Consider the following 15,832-nt stretch of genomic DNA (forward strand, 5'->3'; position numbering starts at 1 on the left):
TTTAGAATTTAGTGCAATGTCTTTAGGACTCTATAAAGGCATAATGTGACTTCTGCATTTAGCTCAGCACAGAGCTGTCAGAAAACGCAAGCCTCCTGACGTGATGGCCACAGATTCACAACATGGCACTCTACAAAGAGCCATCTATCTGGTGTCTTCTTGTCAGTTGGTTTTCTGGCCATATAAGCTAAGAAGCTCAAAACTCAGATGAGAAAAGTAGCACAAGCAGGAAAAAAAGAAAACAAAAACAATAAAACAAAACCCATGCTTTGTTATCCAGAGGAGCTCAGCTAGGGAAAAGACTACAGGGAAGGTGAGGGAGCAGAGAGGGTGGGGAGAGAGTCAGCTCATAGTCTCCCCAGTCCCCACCTGCCAGGATGGAGCTGAGTAGAGCAGGGTGACCTGAAGCTTATTAAGATAATGCTAGGGGAGGCCAAGTTCAACCACATATTCTCATCCAATACCCTGAACTGACTAGTCCCATGTTTAGAGTTTGGCGGGACTCAGAACATGCTGTGCCAAGCTTTCGTCTCTTCAGTTGCTAAACCCATGTTTATTTGAAGGTAGAATTAATCCATGTATTTCTGATTACCCATTAGAACTCATCAAAACGAGGCCCTGCAAAAAGCCTGTTTGATGTTCAAAATAATAATCTGAAGCCATCACTCTTGTGAACAGGAAGTTGGGCTTTGCCAAAAATAAACCGCTCCAAATTTTGAAAGACTTCATTTTGGTCTGATACTTTATAAGATATTTGAACCTCTTCTCTGTAGACTTGGCCCAAACTTCATCTCTCCGTGTGTCTTTTTTTCATCCACAGTCCATGCTGTTTGTTACTTAGGGTGTGATGGTGATTTCTGTCATCTGGGATGAGAACACTGCTAAAAATTATACTGTGTAACTAGTAGCAAAAATAACATGTTATTTCTTTCATATGCCAAGTCATGGTTTCCACTTTCAAGACAGATAATTTTTATTTTAATCCCTTTTACTTTTCTTGCTGAATATTTTTTTCATCATAGTTAAAAGATATTAACTAGTCAGTTGACAAATATAAATATTATAGTGTTGAACTTGTGGCATATTTTTAAAATAAAAAAAATCTAATAACTTCAATTTCATTTTTTACTCATACACACATATACATTACATATGCAGGTTTATTTCTGGACTTTGGTGGTTGTGTCTTTTTTTTGTTTCTCTTTCAAATAAAAAATTAAGTACATGATCTCAATCACCGAGATTCAACCTCAACATTTTCTGATTCAGTCATTAACTCTGTCAGGCTTTACTATAAAGTAACAAAACACAAGTCACATCTGAAAATTGTTCTCTCCTGTAATATCTTACAAATATTCTGTACATAAAATGTACAGAATGGATTCAGCCCATTTATATGGTACATTTGGAAATATCGATTTGTAAATATTTCTTGCTAGGCTTACAATATCCATAAATACCATATAAATATATTTTCTTTCCTCATTAAGAAATTTGCGTCAAAAGCTCTTGAGTACAATATTCCATTTGTTCCATTAGTGAGTATGACCAGTTTAGTGGTTTTATTTAATGTGGGGAATGTGAGCGTAGACAAAAGATAGCGCAGGTGTATTCATTTTCTTCCCTTACAGAATAAATGTTTATTTTAGCTCAATCATCTGTTCTGCGGCAGGGAAAGAACTTAATTCTCTCTCACATCTGGATATCTTTATCCTGATGAAAACTGTAATTAACACTGCAACCCAAACTCCCATTTTCACAGGGACCCAGTGCTCTTAGTTGCTTCCTGGTGGTGCCACTCACTTAGCAGTCCCTGGTGAAGGGGGAAGCATGAGCTCAGAGGAGGCATAAAGAGCGTTCCCAGTCAGTGTCGCCCTAGTGCCCTTGGGCCCCTTGTGTCCCTCACTGTCGTGAGAACGCAGCTCTGGCCTGGAGAGGATAACAAGGTTAGGCAGGATTTTCTTCGTGGGCCTCCTCACTCATCAGGGAAACATGACTCTCCAGTCCGCCTGAAACACTTGCAGGTGTGTAAGGTGAAAAGTCCAGGAGGTGAGCAGAACTAGAAAGCACCCGAGATCAAGGCATACAGAAAATGGGAATGAAAGGGCAAGGAGTGCCAGTTCACAGGCTTGTAATCAAAACAAAAATCTTCTCCAGGTTGAGACCTTGACAGCGCTGGTACTTTGTTCACTGAGGCTGCACCCTTTGATCCTGCTGGGTGAGCTGTGGTGGACACTGACATGACCAGGTCTCAGACTCTGAGACAAAAACCTAGGGGTATGCAACCCTTTCTGGCCTTTATTTTTGTCAGTTAAAAGGCAGAAAACTATCTAAGGAAGCCATTAGCCTTTTTGGAAATAAAAATATAACCTTTTCTTCAGTTATGAAAGTAACATGCTCCTTATAGAAAATTCTGTAAATACAGAAAAATGTAAAGAAGAAAATAAAAATAACCCAGAGATAAACATTGTCACTATTGTGAAGTATTTTCTCCCATCATTTCTTTCCCATGCATTTATTTGACCAAATTGGAATTATGCTCCATGTAGTTTGGGGCCCTGCTTTTTAAATTTCCTATAATGTAAGCATTTTCCCAGATCACTAAGTAGTCTTCAAAATACAATTTGGGATGGTGGCATAGTCATTTTCTTTAATGGAACAAGGTTGAAATATTTTGAGTTGGATAAGATCATAGACCTTTTCTAATAACTACATGTACTTATTAGATTTTATTCTGTGTATTTCATTTTTCATTAAGAATTTTCTGAGGTAGGATGGTAGAGGAAGCCCTAATTCAGCACATTCATTGAGGAATAGGAAAAGCTAATCTGTAGTCTTCTGGAGATTAGAGCTTTGAGTTCACCATATGTGGAACTCTACCTCCAGCCATTGTCACCAAAGGCAAGAAGCAGTAATGCCAAACCCTGCCACTTCTCCTTCCCTAACATTTCTGAATTTCTGCTTTATTTTCAGGATGTTAGGGAATGATGGGACGTACTAAGAAAAAATGAAGCAATAAATAGAAAGGCAAGCAGAGAACTCAAAAGAAATGAGCGTACACTATTATGATAGAGATAATGACAAACTTTGATTAAAGTGGTGATTAAATATGCAACATAGGAGTGTGGAGGAAGATGGCCAAATAGAAGCCTTTGCTGATCGCCACCGCCACCTCCCCCCACCACTGGAATACCAAATTTCAACAACTAACTACACACAAAAAAACACCATCATAAGACCCAAAAGTCAAATGAACAATCACATTACCTGGTTTTAGCTTCATATCACTGAAAGAGACACTGAAGAGGGTTGGAAAGATAGTTTGAATCATGAACACCATCCCTCCCCCATATCCTGGCAGCAGAGCTAAGTCAGCAAAGAGAATCTGTGCACTTAGGGGAAGGAGATCACAGTGAATGGGGAACATGGCAATGAACTCAGTGCTGCCCTGTCACAATGGAGAGCAAAGCTGTGCCGGGCTCAGCCAGGGTGCACCCACCAAGCGAGCATTTGGACCAGTCCTAGCCAGAGGGCAATTTCCCATCCCAACAGTCAGAACTTGAGTTTCTCAGCAAGTCTCCCCACTGCAGGCTAAAGACCTCTGGGGTCCTAGGTCAACTTGAAAGGCAGCCTAGGACACAAGGACTGTAAATCTTACCCAAGTCCTAGTGCTGTGTTGGGCTTAGAGCCAGTGAACTAGAGGAGTACATGACCTAGGGAGAAATCTGCCTTCAAATTACCACTACAGAGCTATAGTAACCAAAACAGCATGGTACTGGCATAAAAACAGATATATAGACCAAAGGAACAAAATAGAAAACCCAGAAACAAATCCACATGCTTACATTGAACTCATTTTTGATAAAGCTGCCAAGAGCATACACTGGGGACAAGATAGTCTCTTTAAAAATTGTGCTGGGTAAACTGGATATCGACATGCAGGAGAATGAAACTAGACCTCCATCTCTTACCATATACAAAATCCAATCAAAATGGATCAAAGACTTAAATTTAAGACCTCAAACTGTGAAACTACTACAAGAAAACATTGGGGAAACTCTCCAGAATGCTGGTCTGGGCAAAAATGTCTCGAGTAACACCCCAGAAGCACAGGCAACCAATGCAAAAATGGACAAATCAGATCACATCAAGTTAAAAAGCTTCCACACAGCAAAAGAAACTACCACAAAAATGAAGAGACAGCCCACAGAATGGGAGAAGATACTTGCAAACTGCCCATATGATAAAGGATTAATAACCAGAATATATAAGGAACTCAAGCAACTCTACAGGAAAAAAATCTAATAATCCAGTTAAAACATAGCCAAAAGATCTGAATAGACAGTTCTCAAAAGAAGATATGCGAATCGCAAACATGAGAAGGTGCTAAATGTTGTTGATCATCAGAGAAATGCAAATCAAAACTACAGTGAGATATCCTCTCACCTCAGTTAAAATGGTTTTTATCCAAAAGACAAGCAATAACAAATGCTGGTGAGGATGTGGAGAAAAGGGAACCCTTGGACCCTGTTGGTGGGAATGCAAATTAGTAAAACCACTATGGAAAACAGTTTGAATTTTCCTCAAATAACTAAAAATAGAGCTACCACATGAGCTGGCAATCCCTCAGCTGGGTATATACCCAGAATAAAGGAAATTAGCATGTAGAAGAGACATCTGCATTCCCATGTTTGTTGTCCTGAGTTCACAATGGTCAAGATTTGGAAGCAACCTAAGTGTCCACCAACAGATAAATGGATAAAGAAGATGTGATACTTATACACAATGAAGCATCATTCAGCCATAAAAAAAGAATGAAATCCTGTCATTTACAAGTGAGGATGGAACGGGAGGTCACTGTGTTAAGTGAAATATGCCAGGCACAGAAAGAAAAACATCGCATGTTCTCGTTTATTTGTGAGAGCTATGAAACAATGGAACTCCTAGAGATAGAAAGTAGAAGGATGGTTATACCATAGGCTATGGAGGGTAGTTGGGGGATGAAGGGGAAATGAAGGATTAATGGGTACAAAAAGTAGTTAGAAAGAATGAATGACACCTAGTATTTCATAGCACAACAGGGTGACTGTAGTCAATAACAATTTAATTTTATATTTAAAAATAACTAAAAGAAAATAATTGTGTTGTTTGTAACACAATGGATAAATGCTTGAGGGGATGGGCACCCCATTTACCATAATGTGATAATTATGTATTTGCATGCCTATAGCTAAGTCTCTTATTTATCCCATAAATACATACACTTACTAGCTGGGTGCAGTGGCTGATGCTTGTAATCCCAGCACTTTAGGAGGCCGAGGTGGGCGGATCGCGAGGTCAGGAGTTCGGGACCAACCTGGCCAACACAGTGAAACCCCGCCACTACTAAAAATACAAAAATTAGCTGGGTGTGGTGGCACGCACCTGTAATCCCAGCTACTTGGGAGGCCGAGGCAGAAGAATTGCTTGAACCCGGGAGGCAGAGGTTGCAGTGAGCTGAGATTGCACCACTGCACTCCAGCCTGGGCGACAGAGCTAGACTCCATCTCAAAAATATATATATATATATATGTATATGTGTGTATATATATGTGTGTAATATATGTGTGTATATATATATACACACACATTTACTATGTACCCACAGAAATTTTAAAAAGAAAAAATATATGCACCACAGAAAGGTTAATTAATGGATTTCTGTACTGGAAATATGAAGATGACAAAATAAAGAACGTAAGACATCATGTAGGAGACGAAGAAAAGAGAAATACACAAAGATTACATTGATCAAATTAAACTCAATATATGCATACATGGCTGGTAAAACTATATGTTAAAAAAAAGAATCCAGGGAGTAATTAACACAACCTCAAGGACAGAGTTTACCTTTTGGGAGGTAGGAGCTTATCATGAGGGAGAGTCCCAAAAAGGGCTTTTCCTTGCTGGCAATGTTTGATTTATTGACCTGTATGGCTTCGTTGTATGGTAATTAATTTGTGAACGTCATATGTTCATGCACTTTTCTATATGATAAGCCCAAAAGTAAGACAAAAAGCATCTAACCAATTGCTGGAGACTCTATCAAGGTGTGGAATTTGTGTTTGAACTGGAGGAGAATAATTATTCAACAGGGAAACACAGAGGAGAAACAGCCTTTTGTTTAAAGGGGAAAAAATGAAAAGATAACGCGTATGTGGAAATTGGGCTGGGAAAGGACAGAAAGGTGCTGCTAGTTTGCAGCTACTTAGATAAAAGGGTTGTACAAAGTTCCTAAGGTTGGGTAAATTAAACTCCCAGTGAAGATCTTTAAGATACTGGTGAAATGAGAAAGGAGCAGGAAAACAAAGTAGGCACTACTGGTTATACAAGTGTACGTGTGTGAGAGAGAGGGAGAGAGTACCCATGTGTGTATGTCTGTGTGTATGTTTGTGTGTGAATGTGCATGTGTGTGTGTTTATATACATATGACTGCATATATTTAAAGTCAGTGGCTATCACCATTGTTCAATGCAATTCATTAATTTCAGAGGACTGGAAAGCAGAAAATCTAGGATGCAGTACTACTAAACTTAGTAATATTTTCTAAGTAATTTGATTTTTACATTAGAAGGGTAGTATGGTGCAGTAGTTAGTCTGGCCTTTGAAGCCAAATTTCACTTTGCACTTATTAATAACTTGACTCTAGGCAAGTTTCTTAATCGATTTGTGACTTTGTTTTATCACTACAAAATAGGGATTACAGTCCCTACCTCACAGGATTGTCATGAGGATTAAATGAAATAATAAATGTTATTTGCTTAACACAATGCCCATAAACATTGGCTATTATTATTCTTGTTACCAGTCATTTGTATGGGTCTGAGCTCTAAAATAAAAGCATTGGACTAAACAATTATGACGGACCTCATCCTACTAAAAAATGATGGGATTTCATTCCCATGGCTGTGACTGATGCGTTGGGCTGTCAGAGAGCCAAGAGTAATCAGCTAAAATTGCATCCTAGTGCAGAGTTGAAGAAATATGAGTTGCAAATCATTCCCATTATTCTGAGTCCACGATAACATATCCACCAAGAAGAACTGGATATAGTGAAGGTCGACCTCCTTCCCCTGCTGATATCTCCAACAAATTGACTGAACGGATCATTCAAAATAATCCCTGCGATAATGGAATCCTTGATGTTTCTTCCCTCAAAGGGTCTGGCAAATAATTCTTTACAAATGTATTATTCAAGAGAAATAAAGCATACATATTTTTAATCTGCTGTAGTTTAATAAAAAGTGCTGTCCTTAATATTGACTTTGCTTGTATTTGCTGATGACCGACTATAGCCCCAATGTACTGAGAATGTCCCGGGACTTTTCAGCCATTTACTGCTCATCCTGTGCAGTCATTTGCCATGATACTCTTTAAGGATGGGTCAAAGATGAAGCAGAAAATGTTTTCCTGTTCCCCACACTCAGAACATACTGTTGAATATTTTTGTGACAGTTAGGCGTATCTTTTGTCTTATATCCAAAGAGCTTTCCATCTCTCCTTTAGGGTAGCACAAGAAAGAAAGTGTTTATATCTTTACCCTTAGTCATCATGATGTTGCGTACTTCAACCCATTTGCTCCAGCCCATCACATTCAGAAAGTCCCCTTCCATGTCTCAGTCTACAATGCCTTTACATCCCAAACTGGATCAGTGAGGTCCATCAACTGGTTTTGGGCTTGTGTCCAGTAGACCATGAGTAATGCAGAGCTATTTTTAAGTTTGTTGTGTATATCTAAATTTTCAAAGGTTAAAAACAGTGTTAAACATTGTGAGTACTGTTTAAATTCCTTTTGTCACCCTCATAGGAAGTGAGAAAGAAAATATGTAGTAATAACTAAAGATGTTACATCAAATATAAGTAAAAATATTTTTATGAATGCTTCTTCTTTTTGTGGAAAAATTACAAAATGTGTTCAATGGAACAAATTAAGGTTTTTTAAAACTGTACTAGGTTTTTAAAATGAAAATCATTTATACTAAATTACTACACTTTCAGGTAACTTTAACTCGAATCTTGACCATGATCTAAAAACCAAAAATACTGTAATTTCATAAATTCAAAGGCTCATGAAATAGAATATATTTTATGAAAACAATTGCTTCAGTGAAAACATTTACAGAGGATAATCCAGGGAGGCAGAACTGATATTTTGTAGGTTCTGGATAGAGACCTTGAAGGGCAGAGGTTGGTAAATCTTCTGCCTTTCTTCTGGTTGGTAAGTGGACAGAGGTTGGCAAATCTTCATAAAGTTTCAAAAGACTCATCTTATTGAAATTTAACAGAGTGAAATGGGATACCCTGACAAAGCACAAGTGGCAAAGAAGGGCAATGAAAGCCCTGAAATAAAATCACCAAGAGAGTGGATAACATCTAACCATGTATCCAGTAGGGAGGTCGAGGTGGGATGGAAGTTCCACATTTCTGAACTACTGAATCCCAGAACATATTTCAGCAACCAAGAGGGAGTCAGCTTTTATGCTGAGAATGTGGTTGTGTAAGGAAATCAAAGAGTTACACTGCTGCCCTAGGCCAGTATCATCTCCTTGAACTACTGCAGCCAAGAGAGGAATTTACACTAGCCTCAGTGACAACCACAGGAACAGAAAACTCAGCCCCAGCATCAGCACTTTGGGTGTAATAGGAAGCGGTGATGCTCTTCAGTATTAGAAGTGGTCACAGTGGTGAAAGCAGGACGATTCTCTGACCATCTGGATTTGAGCTGAGGTCTACTTTAGTAGCTCCTTCTGAAACAACTACTTTAAAGACGACTGTGGAGTTCTCCAGCCTCATGGGTTCACGGACCTAGCTGAGGTTGGATCCAGCTCCAGACGTTAGCCTTTAGAAAACATGAGTTAGCATCCTGAAGGATTCTTGGACATGATGGGGCGAGGGGCAAGGGGAGGAGACGAACTGTCTCATAAAGGAAACCTCCACACAGCTTATTATCCCCGACCGAGAAAAGGAACAACATTACATAACACTCAGGGAACATCTAAAGTAAAAAACTATTTGTAAATTTACAATATTTTTGGCACTACATTAGGAGTCGTATTGATCAAGACAATTTTGCTGAAACCAGCTTTTTTAAACTCCCTACTCTCAAACCAACATAAACAGTACCCAAATTCTAAGTACAAATACGAATGCCTGCTCTCATTTGAAGTGAAAACTTACTAACAAAATCCTTCAGATTAAAATGCTGATCCATCAGCAAGATCACATAAGCATTTTAAGTTTATTTATACTGCAGGATAAACATATGCCTAGTGCAAAAAAAAGTTTTTGACTAAAATCAAGTTTGGTAAGTCTATATTATAGTTTTGTTCATAACATTGTACCAAAAAATAATAATGTGAAAGGGAACTGTAACTAAATTTTAATCAATTGCTGCTACAGTTTTTTACTATGTTCTCGTATGTCCTAGTACCACTTAAGTTCCTCTCTTCCATTATACCCCATTTTGTATTTGATTTTTATGAGAATAAATATAGTTACATATTAGAGTTGCATTTTCTTCTACATTTTACTTGAATCCGGGAATGCACTTTCTGTTTTCTAAACTCCAATCACGCTTTCTTCAAATGAAGATTATCTCTCATTCTAGTTCATGAATTTATTTCTCCTAAGCTTAACCTTATTTTCTATTTTCAAATAAAATATTCCTCCTTCATTTATTTTAAGAAAGCTAGAGACCACCCCATATTATTGTCAGACGTACATAAATTTTTACACTGAACTCGAAGGAGTGACGATCCACGAGTTGGTAAGGAAAGTTGTACAGCATAGCAGCCAGCCCACGATGACTTTGTGTAGTGGAGCTGAAGGCGGAAAATGGGGAAGAAGGGTTCATTCAGTTCCAGCCCTTCAAGTTCATAATAAGCAATTAAATATCTGTAATTAAATCTCCATTTACTCAGCCAGCCAGAACGGCACGTTCAAATCCAGTCTTCAGGGTAAGTAATAAGCTTCATAAAAACTACATTCATGAATTCTGATAATAAAGAATGTAACAAAAACAATAAAAAATAAATGTGTGCTTAAGAGATCTGGTGGCATTTAAGGTCTAGACAGGCTTAACTGAACTCTGAAATTAATACACACCTGCAGAAATAAAATAAACAACACTAAAAATTAATATGCATTTATTTCAGTACTGGATAAGGGTAGCAATTAATGTGGGCAAGAAAGGGGTTTAAGAATGAAACACCTGTGGGTATTAAAAATGGTAACATGCCCCTTTAAAATGATTTCTGTTGCTAGGAACAATATTCAAGACATGTGGAAGAGGGAGATTTATAATATCATAAAAATGTGATTGCTGGACTCTAGTAAGCATTCGTGAGTCTCAATAATACACTCATTCTATATAAGACAAAATGGATTATATGGCTTTCCATAAAAAAATAATAAACACAAAATAAAAACAGTTTCTAATTTGAGTGAAAGTGCTGCTAATAAATGATGGTAAGAGTTACGGTATTAGGGTTTATTGGGCACTTCATGTTTCAGAAATCTGAAATTAGAAACACAGCATTCAGCAGAAGTGAAAACATGACCTCTGTTTTTCAGTAGCTTACATTGTATCTGGAGACTCAAGACCTACAAGAAACAAGTTCAGAGCTATTGTAAAGATGTGCACACACATGCACTTGCAAGATACTTTCCTCTCATTATTTCACCAGTCCTGTAATTCTCGTGTAACATGGAAAGAGAGGAGAGTCATTATTATTTGCCTTTTTTAACTGGCAAAACTGAGACAATGCAGGCTTTTGGGCTTGAAAACCTTCAGTTATTCCGTAAAATAATATAATTAAAGAATTAAACAATAAAATCAGGTGCTGAGGTAAGCAGCTATGTACAATATCTTAGTTACAGCTTAAAACAACCCTATGAGATAGAAATAGAAATATATTCCCGTTTTAGAAACAAGAAAAATAAAGCTTATCAATAACTTGCTTCAGGACACCCAGCCCGTAAGTGATGGAACCCGGATGCAGAATTTGACCTTCTTTCTGTCTGACTCAGAGACCATGATCTTAACTATTACAGTAGCCCACCCTCCACCATATACTCTGCTCTATGAATTTTGGCAGGTGACTTAACCTCCCTGAGTTTCAGTTTCCCCATGGATAACATACAGCTAACAACATCTATCTCTGCAACTATTATGTGGATTAAATGGCATGACTTTTGCTAAATTCTCACCCCAGTAAATACTCCATAAAAGATGTTTATTTCTCTCCTGCTTTCTCTTGGGGGATTTTCTAAAGGTTATGCTGCTAACAAATGGTAGATCCAGTGCCAAGACCTATGTCCTCTGCTTCTATGCTTTTAACTTGCTGTAAGTCTCTCCCACAATATGCCAGTGCTGTGCAATAATCACAATAGGCATTGTCTTCTGTTCATAACATTTACTGCAATTCCATTACTTACATGGCCAAAGTCGACATTATGTAACAGAGAAGAGCAAGAAGCTGGTGTTCCTCAACGTTCCCTAGACACTCATTTGAAAAGCTACCTTCTCTGTAAGCTATGGAACAACCAATGACTGTTTTTTTCCTCAATTTTTGAGGGGGATAGGGGTGAGACATGCTAATTGAAATAAATTATATGCTCTACAAGTAAAGGAAGCCCTGGAGATTATTGATATGTACTCAGATTTGGGAACTATACTATGAGTATATCATTAAAACCAAAAAGCAACCAACTGGCAAACTATTATTTCTAGAGATGTAGTAGATTTCAGTTGACTTGTTTCATTCACTGGGGTTCCCTTTTCTTTTGGATATTTCTTACTATGCTATCAGAAGTGTTTTAACATTTTCTATGATCTGAACCAATTGTTTAAGAAAGTGTAATTTACATGCTGAGCCTGTACAAGGACACAAACATAGTCAAATTCTCCATCAGGTACTAACTTACCAACCAGCCCCACTGGCTAACACACATTAAGATGCAGTGAGTTCTGTTTTGAAATGCATGAGTTGTGTCTTGGTGTTTGAAGGCCAGATAATACAGGATCTTAATAATTAGTTGTAAGAATAATCACTTGTAATCACAATAATCACTGGCAATAATGTTAATAACAATAACATTGCATGGTGACAATTCTTCCAGCTCCGACAGTAACTGAAAGCCGTCCTCCTCTGCTGAGGAACAATAGAAACCAGAGGTGAGAACTTGCAGTGAATCTTTGAATTATTCATGAGATCATACATGTCACTCTCATCTGTACGTTACAAAAAAAAAAAAAAACCCACTAGAGTGTAATAGCACATTAGTGATGCAAATTACCAAAAGGCAGACTTTATTCCAGTTTGGTGATGATTTTCATAATTTGGTCCACACAGCATCCTTAGTGAAGTGCCTGTTTTTATTCTTTACTGTTGCTAGGATTCATTTTGCTTGGCCAGGTCAACATTTTGGACATATTTCTTTCACTTAACTCGTATTTATCCATTTTTATCAGCTCTTAATGCACAGTAACATTGATTAAACCAATTTCATAATTCCTCTGAGATGTAGTTAGAGTAAGTTTGCATCATTTGTACATTTAAAATATGCAAATTTAATAATACATGCACAAATGAGGGAAAATAGACTATAAAAGGACATGAGAGAAAGATGGAAAGAATAAAGCAAATGTGGTTAAAATGTTAACACTGGGAATTTTGTGCTGTCCTTGCAACTTTTCAATAAGTCTTAAACTGTGTCACAATAAATAATTAAAAGAAAGAATTACCTTGCAACTCAGCCTGCCATTCTACTAAATGAACATAGGCCTTAGAATAAGAGAAGATGGGATATGAGCTCTTCAGTTAGCCACAGTTAATGTGTCCCTAATAATGTGAGCATCATGCCAGGCTGAATATGACTCTATTGTTTCAAAATATGTATTTCTAGTATAAAGCTGTATTTCAAAAATCTTGCACAGGCACAGTGGCTCACACCTGTAATCCCAGCACTTTGGGAGGCTGAGGCGGGTGGATCACTTGAGGTCAGGAGTTCAAGGCCAGCCTGGCCAACATGGTGAAACCCCATCTCTACTAAAAACACAAAAACTAGCTGGGTGTGGTGGCATGCACCTGTAATTGCAGCTACTCGGGAGGTTGAGGCAGGAGAATCACTTGAACCCAGGAGGTGGAGGTTGCAGTGAGCCAAGGTCGCACCATTGCACTCCATCCTGGGCAACGGAGCAAGACTCCATCTCAAAAAAAAAAAAAAAGGTCTTGCATATGTATCTTTATTACATGCTATACATTATATATTTATAACATAAAAATTGGTAAACACAGTTGTAAACCCCTGTACACTGTAGTTCAGTTGTGATTTAAGGTTTTCAAGGGTGATTTTGGTTGTATGTGATTTTTGCCTTACATGGTAACTTTAGATCTTGTCCCTAAGTAAGATGTGACTCCAGTGAACTCTCACTTACAGGATGAAGAAATAATTTACACGAATTAGTGAGTTAACATTATTGTCTTGATGGCTAGTCTATACTCATAAAATCAAGAGTATAAAAACATCTGTCCAAGGCAGCATTCCTTCCCTTCCTCCTTTCTGGGCTCTTTGCCCCTTTGTAGCACTCTGCCATCAGAGTGGCTAAAGTGCCCTGATGTTCCCTGGTCACGAAATGAAAACATCCAATAACCTTAATGTGCTACATGTCTCGGGATGTTTTATTTAGGGGAGAGTCAATGCTGTCTGGAAAAAGTAACAAACAAAAGGAAATCTCTGACAAATCTGAAGCATTAACGGGGCTGAGAAATCTGAATCATTAACGGGGAAGAAGTCTTTGAGCAGGGAGCGTTCTGGAGTTCTGTGATTATTAATTATACTGACACACTTATTCCATTTATTTCTTGCCCACTTTAACGCCTGCCACCACTGACTTCAAGTTGCATTTATTCTAATGCGCCAAACCTATTACAGGTGCACTATGTATATTTTAATAGAGGATAACTTTGGCCAGGGAAATTTGTACATTGCATGTCAGAAAATTGCTTGTTACTCAAGTTGCAAAATCTTTCTATGCTTCATTTTTATAAAAGACATGAAGACCATTCAGTGTCTTAATAATGTGAGCATCATGCCATGCTGAATATTACTTATGCATAATAAACCCTTGTGATAATGTTAATGAAAATTTGTCCTACCTAGCGTGTAGAGGGGACCAGAAGAGATAATGTTTATGAAAGTGATTTATAATCTGTAAGCACAAAGTAAACACAAACAAGAGATTAACTGTGATCGCTAATTTAATGTGTCAACTTGACTGGGCCATTAAGTGCCCAGATAATTGGTCAAACACTATTCTGGTTGTGTCTGTGGGATGCTTCCGTATGAAACTAACATTTGAATTGGTAGACTGAGTAAAGTAGATTGCCCTACCCAATATGGTTGGGCTCCACCCAATGCTTTGAGTAAGGGAGAATTTACATGCTCTCTCTGTCTAACTGTCTTTGAGCTAGGATACAGATCTTCTACTGCCTTTAAACTAATGCAGACTGGAACTTGCACCATCAGTTCTCCTGGTTCTCAGATTCATGAACTTAGACTGGAATTATACCATTGATTCTCTAGGTCTCCAGCTTGCTGACTACTACTATCTTGGGACTTCTCAGTCTCCATAATCACATCAACCAATTCTTTAAAATGAATAAATAAATAAATAAAACTATTGGTTTTGTCTTTGAAGAATCTTGATTAATACACTAGCTATGAAAAATATTTATTTCTTACACCAGTGAGTTGGATAATTTAAAAGAATGACTAGTGGGCAGTTGTGTCAATCAACCAGTTTCATGACAACATCTATGCCCAATGATAATCCTGAAAATTCCATATACCCCTCTCTTCCACCACATCCTAAAATCACTAAAAGAGTTGAAGATTCCAAGGTGGTATAGGACAATCCCAGCCAGAGCAATACTGAATTTATTTCCAGGATAACCCATTTCCACACAGCTTGTCCTTTTGACCCCTAGACTGCTTCACAATCACACAAAAGAAAAGAAAATGAGATTTCATAGCTTTAAAAATGAGAAATTACAAAGCACCATACTAAGCAAAAATTGCCATTATGGATCTAATTTATCTCACAGTGACAATGTCTTATAGATTTCATGTTCCTCTGGAGAAGGCTTCTGTCTGTTCCTGGTCATTATCACACTCTCACAGTGATGCTTGTCTTTGCAATAACGTAGCTGTAATAATCGTACACCATCCACTATTTTCACAGGCTTTTTGTTTTGTTTTCCTTAAACATTCTCTAAATTAAGTATTTAAGATATTAAATGCCCTCAGTACAAAGTTAAATAAGGATAAACCATCTGAGGCACAATCCTCATCAATGATAATGAAACAGTGTCACAATTTTATTCACTTGTAGGATTCTATTTCTGTAACGCTTCGTGTCAGACACAATGGATTAGACTCTCATTGGAAGGGAATAAAAAGGTCTAGGTTAGTCTGCCCTCTAGTGTAGCTCACTGGTTCCTAAAATAAACTGGTGAAACGTGTCCAGGAAACTGATTGTGCAATTCTGTCAGAATGGCAAGTTGCCATCATTGCCAGCACCAGATTTTCACATCTCCCTCCTCTTTGGGAGCTGCAGACTTTTCTAGCATCTAATGCTAGATATATGACCTAATGAAAAGAAATTCATATGAAACACACCCTCCCGAACCTATGCTTGATTGAAGTCAGTGTTACATGGCAATCCTCGACCATGTTTTTTGTCAGTTGTTCCTATTTCAGGAGAACACGGATACAAATTAATAAAAGGGCA

The sequence above is a fragment of the Trachypithecus francoisi genome, unplaced genomic scaffold (assembly GCF_009764315.1).
Source record: "Trachypithecus francoisi isolate TF-2019V2 unplaced genomic scaffold, Tfra_2.0 Lachesis_group2, whole genome shotgun sequence".
Classification (NCBI taxonomy): Eukaryota; Metazoa; Chordata; class Mammalia; order Primates; family Cercopithecidae; genus Trachypithecus; species Trachypithecus francoisi.